The sequence below is a fragment of the Miscanthus floridulus genome, chromosome 2 (assembly GCF_019320115.1).
Source record: "Miscanthus floridulus cultivar M001 chromosome 2, ASM1932011v1, whole genome shotgun sequence".
Taxonomy (NCBI): domain Eukaryota; kingdom Viridiplantae; phylum Streptophyta; class Magnoliopsida; order Poales; family Poaceae; genus Miscanthus; species Miscanthus floridulus.
This window is the reverse complement of record NC_089581.1, coordinates 115839322-115851987: the sequence shown is the minus strand read 5'-3', so window position 1 is coordinate 115851987 and position 12666 is coordinate 115839322. Positions and strand designations below refer to the sequence as shown.

The following is a 12666-nucleotide window of genomic DNA, read 5'->3' as shown; positions in this document are numbered from 1 at the left end:
AAGCCTAATTAGACTATGATTGGACACTAATTGTCAAATAACAACGAAAATGCTACGGTATCGTTTTGCCAAAAATTTCGGCAACCAAACTGGCCCATAATCTCACTTCCATAGTTCTTTGAAAGAAAATCATGATTGTTTGGGAATTTTGTGCAATATAATCTCACCTCCATAGTTCTTTGAAAGAAATTCTTTCTTCTTTGCGAGGCACAGTAAAAGAAAATAAAAGGTTGAGATACTTTTGCTTTCTCAAGGTAAAGTCCAGAAGATTTTCTGGAAATGCTGGGTAGCCTGGTAGGTAGTTGCTGTTATGGTCCTTGGACGCTTGCTGGTTGCAAGGTGTGAGCAAAAGGAATTCAAAATTGATGCAAGTGTGGTCGCCCCGGAAGTTGCTGGAGGGGCGTGGTGCCCGGCCGGCCGGCCGGCCAGCCGCCGATGCACTGCAATACTGCATGCATCCAGGGACCAGAGAACAGCTGGTCCGGTCCAGTGTGTCAAACACACAAAGGCCGGCCTGCAATTCGAAAACATCCAAACGGTGTTCCATTTTTTTTTGGCTCCGGCCAAAGCTGCAGCCTCCCATACTACACTTGATGGCGAAGATTTATGGTTGACAGACTCGATCAGCAAGAAGATGGTCGAGGATGGGTTCGGTTAATTTGAGCCTTTTGACTGACAATAAAATTTACGGAGGAAAGCTATAGAAATTAAATGTTCATCACTTGCTCGATCGACTGTCGACACTGCAGCCCTGATTCGCTATTATGGATGGTCAGAGCGGGGGCTGACAGTAGTTGCCGTTCTTTAGAACTCGAGACAATGTCATTCATGCCTTGTCTAGTTTCTCTCTCTAAAGATTACTCTCTATCACATCGGATGTTTGACACGTGTATAGAGTATTAAATATAGACTAAAATATAACTAATTGCACAGATTACGACTAATTTGCGAGACGAATTTTTTAAGTCTAATTAGTTCATGATTTGACAATGTGTTGCTACAGTAAATATATGTTAATGATGAATTAATTAGTCTTAATAAATTCATCTCGCGGATTACTGAGGACTTCTGTAATTTGTTTTATTATTACTATCCGAACACTTTCATATAACACCTCAATATGACACCCGATGTGACATCCCTAAACTTTATTTCCTGGATTTAGGCCCTGTTTGGCATGACTCCAACTCTGGGTGGAGCTGCTCCACTCTAGAACTCCAGGTGAAGCCAGCTCTGGGTGGAGTTGGAGCTGTCTGATGAGGGTGTTTGGCTGTGAGGGTGTCCCCAGCTCCAGAAAAGATGAGTTTGAGGATAGATTGCCATTCTTGCCCCTGGTTCGACTTGAACTACTTCTCACAAATATGAAATGAAAGTACATGCAGTGGAGTCCAAAATAATAATAAATTACATGTCATTTGCCTAGAACCGAAATTACAAAATAAGTTCATAGTTCCAAAATAAGGTCATTACAATAATCATTGCACTAATTCCATGCTAGGGTGATGGATGTAGCCATATTATCACGAAAGGTGTCCATAGTCACAAAGCTATTCCGAAGTTGATCCATCGGAGGCATGTTGAGACACGGCATACTTGTTGTACCTTTCCGAAATAGTAGGCATGTAGGTAGGATCTCTATCAAAATTAGCAAAGTCCACATCAACACTAGCATGTTCACGTATGAAATTGTGTAGGACCATGGTAGCAGCAACAATCTTCTTTTGTGTGACCATTGAATAACCGGGCATCATGTAAATGATTTGCCATTTCATTTTTAATACTCCAAATGAGCGCTCAATAACATTACGAACAGATGAGTGTAGACGGTTGAACTTCTCTTTTGGAGTATTTGGTTCCATACCTCGATGCCACTCGGGTAAGTGGTATCTTTCATCCTTGTATGGAGCTAGGTACCCCGGACGATTAGGATAGCCCGCATCTACAACATAGTACTTACCTACACATATGTAAAACAAGATAAGTTTGTGCATACAAATATGAAAAAGAACGTAAGCAAAAATATTTACCTTGAGGAGGATGTGGGAAGACATCTACATCTGCTTCCAATGCATGGTACAATATACTAGTGTCATGCAAAGAACCCGGTTGACCCGCAACCACATATGTGAAGCGCATATCAATATCACAAAACGATCAATACCAATAGTAGTGATGTCAGCAGAACACTTGGCTAAGTCATCTTCATTCTCAAGGCCCTTCTTTTTGAACTTTCCACAACCCGGAATGTCCTGAAATAAGCAGAACAACACATATTATTATAAGTATTACCAACAGATTTGTCATATGGAAAACAAATATAGCAAAAATTTTGAACCAACTTACAACTCTAGCTTTTTTCCACCATTCATCATCCATAGCAATAGTCTTCTTTATAGGATCCCAACCAGTCCCTTTTTGCCTCAGCATTAGTTTCTTCCATGTCTTAAAATCTTCCTTCAACTTGTCCCATTTGTTCTTGATCTGAACCTTGGTAGCCACAATTCCAGTTCTTTCTTTGAACCCTTTCTCAACCTTAGCATAACCAAGTGCATTCAAGTGTGTGTTTGGCCGATTTCCTTTTCCAACTTGTTCGGCAAACAACATACACAGTACTCGAGTGTTCTCCGAGTTCCAACCAATTTCAGGCATCTATCGAACTCACAAATTTCATATTAGAAGGCAAGTTACCGGATTTCATGAGTATAAAGTGCGGTCCTTTTAGGATATATTAGAGTATAAAGCAGAGATAAAAATGGGATTCTTGGAGGGGCTCATCACTGCAGAAGGTTTAAATGACTGTTTTACTGTTTACATTTATCAGGCTGCAGCAGCAGCTTGCTAATAGTCTACTGCAACTTTAGTGCACTAGTTACCATGTTTTAGCTGTTATCACATTCACAAGTAATTTTCAGTACATATTGGGTATGGAGTTTATTCCCTTCACATATGAGTGGTTTAATCTTATTGCAGGAAGATAAATAAATGTTACAACATACACAAACTGAGTAATTTCGAATTCCAATTAAGTAATTAGTCCAGGCCTTGGAGACGTATTTGTAAAAGCTGGGCACCTCTTAGATGCGAATTCTTCATATGGCTAGCAGTTAAGAACCGGTGCTGGACAGGTGACAGGTTAGCCAAAAGTGGGGATGGTGAATTGGGGAAATGGCTGTCCATGAGTATAAAGTGCGGTTTTTGGGGTAACAGATGGAAGGTACTCAGATTGGTATGCACTTACAACTCATCAGTTAAGACTAATGTCAAATGCAAATACAGCTCAAAATTCAAAGAGATTGCCCAGCCGGAGAGCAGCAGATCAACCCCCATGGTCAGGGGCAGGCATACAGATACAATTAGCCAACTAGCCATGAATGTAATATAGAAATCCAGAAAAGAATCTAAGCATTGAGCACGTGTTGGATAGAGATGGAAGCAGACAGAACTGCATCGTAGAATAGTTCATTCATGTAGCAAAATTTTTAGCTAGCAATGCTTCTGATTTCATTCAGAGAATGGATAGTCACTGACTGCAAGGTACTGAAATCAACACGCCACACATTCACTACACTATAACAGAGCATGCAGCCCAATTCATGTAATTGCAGAGCATCGATAAAGAGCATGCATCCCAAAAACAAAGCAGGCACCATACCTTGGGAGGCCTCTGCAGACGGCTGTTGGCGGGCCTCTACGGCCATCGGTGGGGGGTTGCAGCCGGCGGGGGATCTCCGATGGCGTGGGGCAGTGGCCGGCGTTGGGGCTTCTGCGGCAGGCGACGGGACTCGTGCAGACGTGGAGGGAGGCGGAGCTAGGCGGCCGGGCGGGGATCTCCAGCGTCGGGGCTGCTGCGGCCGGCGTCGGGGCTTCTGCGGCAGGCGGCGGTCCTCGCAAAGACGTGGCGGGAGGCGGAGCTTCTGCGTCCGGGCGGGGGATCTCCGGCGTCGGGGCTTCAGCGGCAGGCCTCGTGCAGATGTGGCGGGAGATGGAGCTACGCGGCCTGACGGGGCTAGGAGAACGGCAGCAGGGCTCGCCCGGGCGGCGGTGGGGGTGGATGGCGTCCGCCTGTCTGCCTGGCGGCGGCGGAAACCCTAACGGCGGCCTCGCGAGAAGAGGACAGAGGGAAAATGAGATGCGCGGGGGGGGGGGGGGGACTCGGAGAATAGAAGCGAATCATTTTTTCTGTGTAACCAGTGGCATTGGTGGGTAATTATCCATTAACTCTACGAGGAGGTTCAAAAGAGAGGGTTCTGGAGCAGCAAAAGAAGTGCTCCAAAACTCCACCTCTATTTGCACTACAGCTCCATGAAGTTAGCAGGTCCATAGAGTTTTGGAGTTGGGGTGTTTGGCTTGATTTTTTTGATAGTTACTGGAGTTTAAGAATAGAGCCATGCCAAACAAGGCCTTAAACACCACTTCGATTTGTTACCGTCCTTCCACTCCCACCATATACAGTACAGCTAGCTCCATCCATAGTTTAAAATATAGAGTGTCTCTAGCTGATCAATTCAAAGGAGTAGCTAGGACCCGTCTTTCATCGCACAAGCTGCATGTGTTGTGACCTTTTCCTTTGGCTTCACATATATCTCACTACGGGATACTGATTAATTACCGAGTGTGATAAACACTCGGCAAATATGGAGAAACACTCGGTAAATTGTTTACCGAGTGCCACACTCGGTAAACATGACTCGGTAAACAACGACTCGGTAAAGTTAGTTTACCGAGTGTCAAATAACGGGACACTCGGAGAATAAATATTACCGAGTGCTACGCCGGCACTCGGTAAACAACTACGACGTGACGGTCGTCAGTCCCCAAGCTCGCCGTTAACGGCGTCGTTTACCGAGTGTTATACATAGCACTCGGTAAACAGATAACCATTTTCATGATTAAAACAATTCCGCAAATATTTTTCCCTAATATAGTTTACCGAGTGTACCAGTAACACTCGGTAAACATGTAACTCGTTAACCGAGTGTTCCACTCGGTAAAAAATGGCACATATATCCGAGTGGGTCGTGGCACTCGGTAAAAAATGGCACCACTCGGCAAAATTAACAGAATCAGAACCAATTTGGTTCTGTTCTCTGTTTTACCGAGTGCAACACTCGGTAAACATGACCTTTACCGAGTGTAACACTCGGTAAAACTTGTCCACAGTAATAATTGTAGTTCTACCGAGTGTTTGAGGTTACCGAGTGTTCGGACTCGGTAAAGAGGTATACTACCGGGTGTTTATGTTTTCCGAGTGTTGGCACTCGGTAATAAATGTTTTCCGAGTGTCCCGACTTTTGACACTCGGTAATTTTTTGGGCACTCGGTAACTACACAGTCTCCGGTAGTGTCTGCATCCGGTCCTGGGAAGACACTAGGTATTCAATGGTGATCAAGAACTAGTATGGTCCGGGTCCGGGAAGAAAAGGGTCGATCGTCAGTAATAAATTCACTCGGTAAAACTTGTCCACAGTAATAATTGTAGTTCTACCGAGTGTTTGAGGTTACCGAGTGTTCGGACTCGGTAAAGAGGTATACTACCGGGTGTTTATGTTTTCCGAGTGTTGGCACTCGGTAATAAATGTTTTCCGAGTGTCCCGACTTTTGACACTCGGTAATTTTTTGGGCACTCGGTAACTACACAGTCTCCGGTAGTGTCTGCATCCGGTCCTGGGAAGACACTAGGTATTCAATGGTGATCAAGAACTAGTATGGTCCGGGTCCGGGAAGAAAAGGGTCGATCGTCAGTAATAAATTCACTGCTCCGATCAGTGGTGCATGATATTGGTGCTCTGAAGAACAACACTAAAAAAAACATCTATCGCGATCTGAAGCACTGTTTAGTACATGCAGCAGTAAGAACAGTGAGTGTATTATTGCTGAAGACATATATACGAGACTTATTACATTGCCATCGATCCGTTTCGAGGCAGAATCAAGCTGCGCTGCAGAGATGTGTACCCAAAGATTCATGGACGGCACATGGTTACATTTACATACGTACTGTACTCTACATACGAGCACGCGCTGCATTCATACACGTGGCCTCCATACTGCTGATGGGAATCTGAATCTGTGTCTAGTCTAGCTTTTGAATGAATTAGCAACAGTAAGGTAGGTTGATCATGTACGGATCGGAGGGAGCCCAAGCCATGCAATGAAACGCAGGCGAGAGAGAGAGAGAGACTATGGCAGTCCGGTGCCAAGATGAGGCGCACACATTATTGATGGATCCAAATCTTTTACTATGTTACAAATCATCAGTAGAGACGTAGAGTAGCATCCGCAGTCATTGATTTGCATGGAAAGATTAGGGAGTAATGTACAGGAGAGGAGGGAGGGGTAGCGCGATTCAGGACAGGGTTTATATTACAGATCGAGAAGAGAAGGAGCGTGGTCAGGTCAGATCTTCTTGTACTTGTGCCAGCAGATGAGCATGGCCACGCACCGCCGGAAGATGTAGAACCGGGACCGCTGCTCCCGCGCCACCGCCAGGCACCCCCTCCTCCCATCGCCGCCGGCCGCCGGCTCCGGACGGGACGCGCACTGCCCCATGCGATGCGGCTCCTTCGACCTCTCTCTCTCTCTCTCTCTCCTCTCCCGCTCCGCCCAAGAACTGCTAACAGTCCTCCCGCTACTCGACAGACGACAAGGCGATCGCGGGCGGGACGGAGCAATCGAGCAGAGGGGTCTCTGCCACAGATCGAGGATGAGAGTACGTAGAGGAGACGCCCGCGCGCGCCCCTAGTTTTCGCCGCCGCATCGCGGGCGACGCGGGGGTTGTTTGGATTGGATAAGCCGTGTACGAGGTGGGCCGGTGGGGCACACGCGTCAGAGGACGTGGCCACGTGGGAGGAAGGTCCCCGGGCCCCTGGTGGTTCAAAAGTCTTCTACTCCAGAAGAAGACCAACAAAACCGTGAGTTGTGACGTGGGTAGCGACGGCTCCCGTCGTGTCTGAAACGGTTAAGGTGATGATGCATCGGGACGGATTTTGATCTTTTGAATGTTTGATCGAATTGAATTGATCTCAGGTCTCGAGTTCTGATCAATTCAAAGGACTAGCTTAGGACCCATGTTCCATCGCACGAGTTGCATGTGACCCTTTCCTTTGGATTCACATGCCTGCATCCGATCCTGGGAAGTGGGAAGACCACACTAGGTATTCCAGTGGTGATCAGAACTAGTATGCTCCAGTATTTCTGTATCACCGGGACACCGGGTCCGGGAAGAAAAGGGTCGTCAGTAAATTCACTACTACAATCAGTGCATGATATCGGTGCTCTGAACAACACTAAAAAAACATCTATCGCGATCTGAAGCACTGTTTAGCACCTGCAGCAGGAGTAACAGCAGTGAGTGTATTATTGCTGATATATATACGATGCCATTTCGAGGCAGAATCAAGCAGCGCTTTCTCTGCAATGCAGCGAAAGATGCATGGACGGCTGTCGATGCGGGACCCACGGAATACTCTGCAAGGAAGAGAGAAGATCTAGTCGGTTTCTTTTCATGTAATCCTAGTAATAGTATTATTCTGTAAATCCTACTAGGAACTCTCATTGTAAACCGACTAGGACTCTGACCTCCTGACTGTATAAAGGAGGGCGGGGTTCCTAGCCGAAGAGAGGACTTTTACGACTGTAACAACACAACTCCAGACAATCAATCCAACGCAAGGCTAACGCCGAATGGACGTAGGGCTATTACTCGATCAGCGATCGAGGGCCCGAACCAGGATAAATCGACCGTCTCTTGCGTTCACCGTCGAGTTCCGCATACGCTGAAGCCCGAACATACTGCCCCGGGGACCCCCGTGGCAGGCTATCGGTGGTCAAACATCGACAGCTGGCGCGCCAGGTAGGGGCTTTCGGCGAATTTGCATCCGAGAGCTCGATAGACCTCGACAACATGATCTTCTCAACGGGATCAACCTTCATCTTCGGTTCGTGGATCTGCGAGGCAGACGACGATGGCAAGCTTCAAAGTCGTCTTCTCGAAGATTCGGTTCACCATGAAAACTTTCCTATTTCGGCGACTGTGACGGATCAAATCACCGGAAGATTCGCACAGCTCGTGATGTCCGATTCAACTCAGGTTCCGCGGCTTTGCGCATCCGACTCGAATTTAGGCTCCACATCCGAGATGGAGTATGGCCCAAGTTCTTTCAAGAATCCGAGTTCTTTTCCAATGGGGCTCCAGAACGCGGCCTCGGCATATCAAGAATACAACTTGGAGTGCACTCAGAGTCTTTCCAAGAAGTCGGATCTTTTTTCGTTTGGACTCCACAACATGGCAAGGACTTACCGGGCACAGCTCGAAGGATCCTTCGATCCGGTGCTTAGAATGCCACTAAGAGGAGCTCAGGAAGGTCTCGTGCTAACTATAACATCTCAACACTGCATTGTCCACTAGCCAGGATCTATTCCTGAGGTTAGCAGTACCCGACTGGTCGGCACGGCGACAACAGCAATTCTACCCTACCAAGAAGGAGACTCAATCTGCGACCTTAAAGCCTCTACTAAAGTCATCAGCAACTCCGACAGTGTGGAAACCAACGCCAATAACAGAACAGTTCACGCACGGGAAGTACTCATGGTTCGCCGTCCTCGATCACCATTGATCCCTCCAGAAGCACCCGACGTCAGGCCATCGGATGAGTCTGAGTCCAACATATCACCCTTTGCCTAGGGCTACGATGGTGAGACCGAGAATCAGAGACAAGCCAGAGAAAGAAGAAACAAATTGAAACAAGGACGCCAGCGACGTGCTAGGCAGCGCAAGGAAGCTTGGGTCAAATATGAGTCAGATCTGGCCGAGTACAATAGAAGAAAATCAGAACAAGAAGTCGAAGAAAGACGTACGGCGAACACACCGTATAACAGGATTCGAGAAGCACTTGAAGAACTCAGAACGACCTCGCATCCCAGTGAACAGTAGGAACAGCTCCGGGAACTTCTTCGGACAGCAGCCCTAAAGACACACGATGGAAGAACCCGTTCAAGACTGCTCGCCAGGTCAACATCTCATAGGAAGGAAGATCAAAATCAAAGGAAGCCCACATTCGAGAGACTTGGACCAAGTGGAAGTCACAACAGAGAAAGTAGAAGGGACCACAGTCAAAACTACTGAGCCGAACAACCAAAGCAGATCAGAAGCAAAGCACCCATTTGGATAGCCCCATAGAACTACTCTCACCAAAATGACAGTTGGCTAGAAGGAGGTGCCGAATTAGATTACAGAGAAGCCGGGACGCACGATAGATTCCCCTGTTTTGCAAGCAAACTTGCTTCAATACGACTACCTCACAAGTTCAAGCCGTCCAACCACTCTAAATATGATGGCAAGACTGAACCAAGGCAATGGCTCAGAATCTACTCACAATCGATTGAACTGGCTGGAGGAGACGATGATATTAAGACCTTGTTCTTTCCCATGGCCCTAGAAACCATGCCCCTCCAATGGTTCGATAAATTAAATCCAGGGTCAATCAAAAATTAGGAGGACTTGCAAAGGGCTTTCTGTGAAAATTTCGTGGGTATCATTACACACCCAATCACCCACGTAGAACTAAAGGGACTCAAGCAGAAAGGAGGTGAAAGTCTCAGAGATTACTATCGATGATTTGGCGAATTATGTGCCCAAGTACATGACATCACGGAACGAGAAGTAATCGAAGCTTTCTCTCATTGAATCATGGCTAGGTGGCAATTTCAGGATTTCTACAAAGAGAACTCGAGAAACAATGAAGAATTCAGATGCACAATAGAAAAGATGATTACTGTAGATCACCATTGATCCCTCCAGAATCTACTGTAGAGGGGAAGACGTGATGTTTAGCCAAAGCACAAGCCACCAATGGCAGAATAGAAATAGCTACTATTGCTACAGAAATGAACCTAGAGGAACTAGAGATACCGACTAAAAAGATCAGCATACTTGCACCACCAAAAGAAGCCGACATCAAGCAAATCGACCTGGGCACCGGTGATCCCTCCAAAACGGCAACCATCAGTGCTCACCTCTCGACAAAATAGGAACTCGCGCTCACCAACTTTCTTCAGGACAACAAAGATATTTTCGCTTGGAAGTCGGCCGACATGCCAGGTGTCCCAAGAGAGTTAGCTGAGCATAGAATTGATATCAATGAAGGCTCCAAGCCTGTGCGGCTATGATGATTTTCACCCGACAAGAAGGCAGCAATTAAAAAAGAAATCATGAAGCTATTGGCAGCCAGGTTCATCAGAGAGATTCTTCATCCAGATTGGCTAGCAAACCCAGTTCTAGTATAGAAAAAGAATACAGACGAGTGGCATATGTGCGTCGACTACATAGATCTCAACAAACACTGCCCAAAAGATCCATTTGGGCTACCATGCATTGATCAGATAGTTGATTCAACAGCAGGATCTGCCCTATTATCCTTTCTTGATTGCCATTCAAGATATCACCAGATCGCACTAAAAGAACAAGACCAGAGCAAGACATCTTTCATCACTCTGTTCGGTGCCTACTGCTACAAGACCATGTCGTTTGGACTCAAGAATGCTGGAGCCACCTACCAAAGAGCTATTCAAACGTGCCTTGGTGATCAGATCGACAAAAATGTAGAGGCATACGTGGATGACATAATAGTAAAAACGAAGAACCCGGACACACTGATTGAAGACTTAAAGTAAACCTTTAAAAATTTAAAAAGGTGGAGATGGAAATTGAACCCAAAGAAGTGTGTATTCGGAGTTCCTTCAGGACAACTACTTGGATTCTTGGTCAGTCATCGTGGAATCGAAGCCAGCACCAAGCAAATTCGAGCTATAATGGAGATGGGCCCTCCTCGAAGTATCAAAGATGTGCAGAAGCTAACAGGCTGCATGGCAGCCCTCCATCGTTTCATATCAAGACTCAGCAAAAAAGGGTTACCTTTCTTTAAATTGCTAAAGAAGACAGACAAGTTCGAGTGGACAGAGGAAGCCAATGAAGCTTTTAAAAGACTTAAAGCATACCTCACATCCTCGCCTGTTCTCACACCTCCAAAGAGATACAAAGACATGATGCTATACATTGTGGCGACTTCTACTGTGATTAGTACAGCGATAGTCGTGGAAAGAGAATAAGAAGGGCGTGCATATAAAGCACAACGTCCCGTATACTACATCAGCGAAGTACTGTCAGAATAAAAAATCCGGTACCCGCATGTGCAAAAACTACTCTACGCCCTCCTAATCACTTCACGTAAGCTTTGCCACTATTTTGAAAGCCACAAGATCACTGTGGTGATAGATTTCCCACTCAGAGACATCCTACACAATAAAGATGCAACAGGGCGCATATCCAAATGGGCGGTTGAACTTGGTGCTCTCAACATCGATTTCACCCCACGGAAAGCAATTAAATCTCAGGCCCTAGCCGATTTTGTGGCCGAGTGGATAGAAATTCAACAGCCTATGTCAAATGTCATCCTTGACCATTGGAAGATGTACTTTGATGGATCACTCAAGCTAGGCAGAGCCGGGGCAGGCGTTCTCCTCATTTCTCTAGATGGAAAATAACTCAAGTATGTTCTTCAGATATTATGGCAACCTACAAACAATGAAGCAGAATACGAAGCCCTCATCCACGAGCTCTGAGTGGCAATTACCCTTGGAATCAAGCGGTTACTCGTATACAGCGATTCGGCAGTAGTCATCAACCAGGTCAACAAAGATTGGGACTGCACCAAAGAAAACATGGGCGCCTACTATGCTGAAATATGAAAACTCAGAAAACATTTTCAAGGATTGAAAATTCTACATGTCCTGCGCGATTCTAATATTGCAGCAGACGTCCTCGCCAAGCTTGGATCAGACAGGGCGAAGGTTCCACCCAGCGTATTCATAGAGGAGTTATCAGCTCCCTCTATCAAACAACCCGATGAGACAGCCCTGAGCTCCTAGCTAAGGACAACCAGATTTTGGTAATCAACACCTCATGGAGCCAGGTCTTTATTGATTATATCAAAGAGAACAAGTTACCAGCGGATAAAGAGGAGGCTACCAGAGTTGTTGGTAGAAGCAACAACTACGTCCTAGTAGGGCACAAACTATACAGAAGAGCCGCATCATTAGGAGTACTCCTAAAATGTGTCTCGTTTGAAGAAGGCAAAGAGATCTTAGACGAAATACACTCAGGTTGCCGTGGAAATCATGCCGCTTCAAGAACACTAGTCGGCAAAGCATTTCGCACTGGATTCTACTAGCCAACCGCTTTAAAAGACGCCGAAGAACTTGTCAGAAAATGCAAAGGTTGTCAAATGTTCGCAAGACAAGCTCATGTGCCAGCTCATAATCTCATCTGCATCCCACCTGCTTAGCCTTTCTCTTGCTGAGGGCTGGATCAAGTAGGACCTCTCAAGAAAGCAAAGGGCGGTTTCGAGTACATCTTCGTAGCAATTGACAAGTTCACCAAGTGGATTGAATACAAACCACTCGCAAAATACAGCGTAGCCAAAGCAGTCGAGTTCATCCAAGACATTATACACAGATTCGGCATGCCCAATCGAATAATCATAGATTTGGGCTCTCCCTTCATGGCTACAGAATTTAAAAGTTGGGCACAGGACTGCGGCTTCAGCATAGATTACGCATCAGTCGCACTTCTAGAAGCCAACGAACAGGTAGAAAGGGCTAATGGACTCA

General features: G+C 46.1%; 1 pseudogene; it reads right to left on the bottom strand.

The window, feature by feature from the left end:
- Positions 1–1483: 1483 nt before the first annotated feature.
- Positions 1484–2136, bottom strand: LOC136536906 (protein ALP1-like; annotated as a pseudogene).
- Between the last annotated feature and the right edge of the window lie 10530 nt (positions 2137–12666).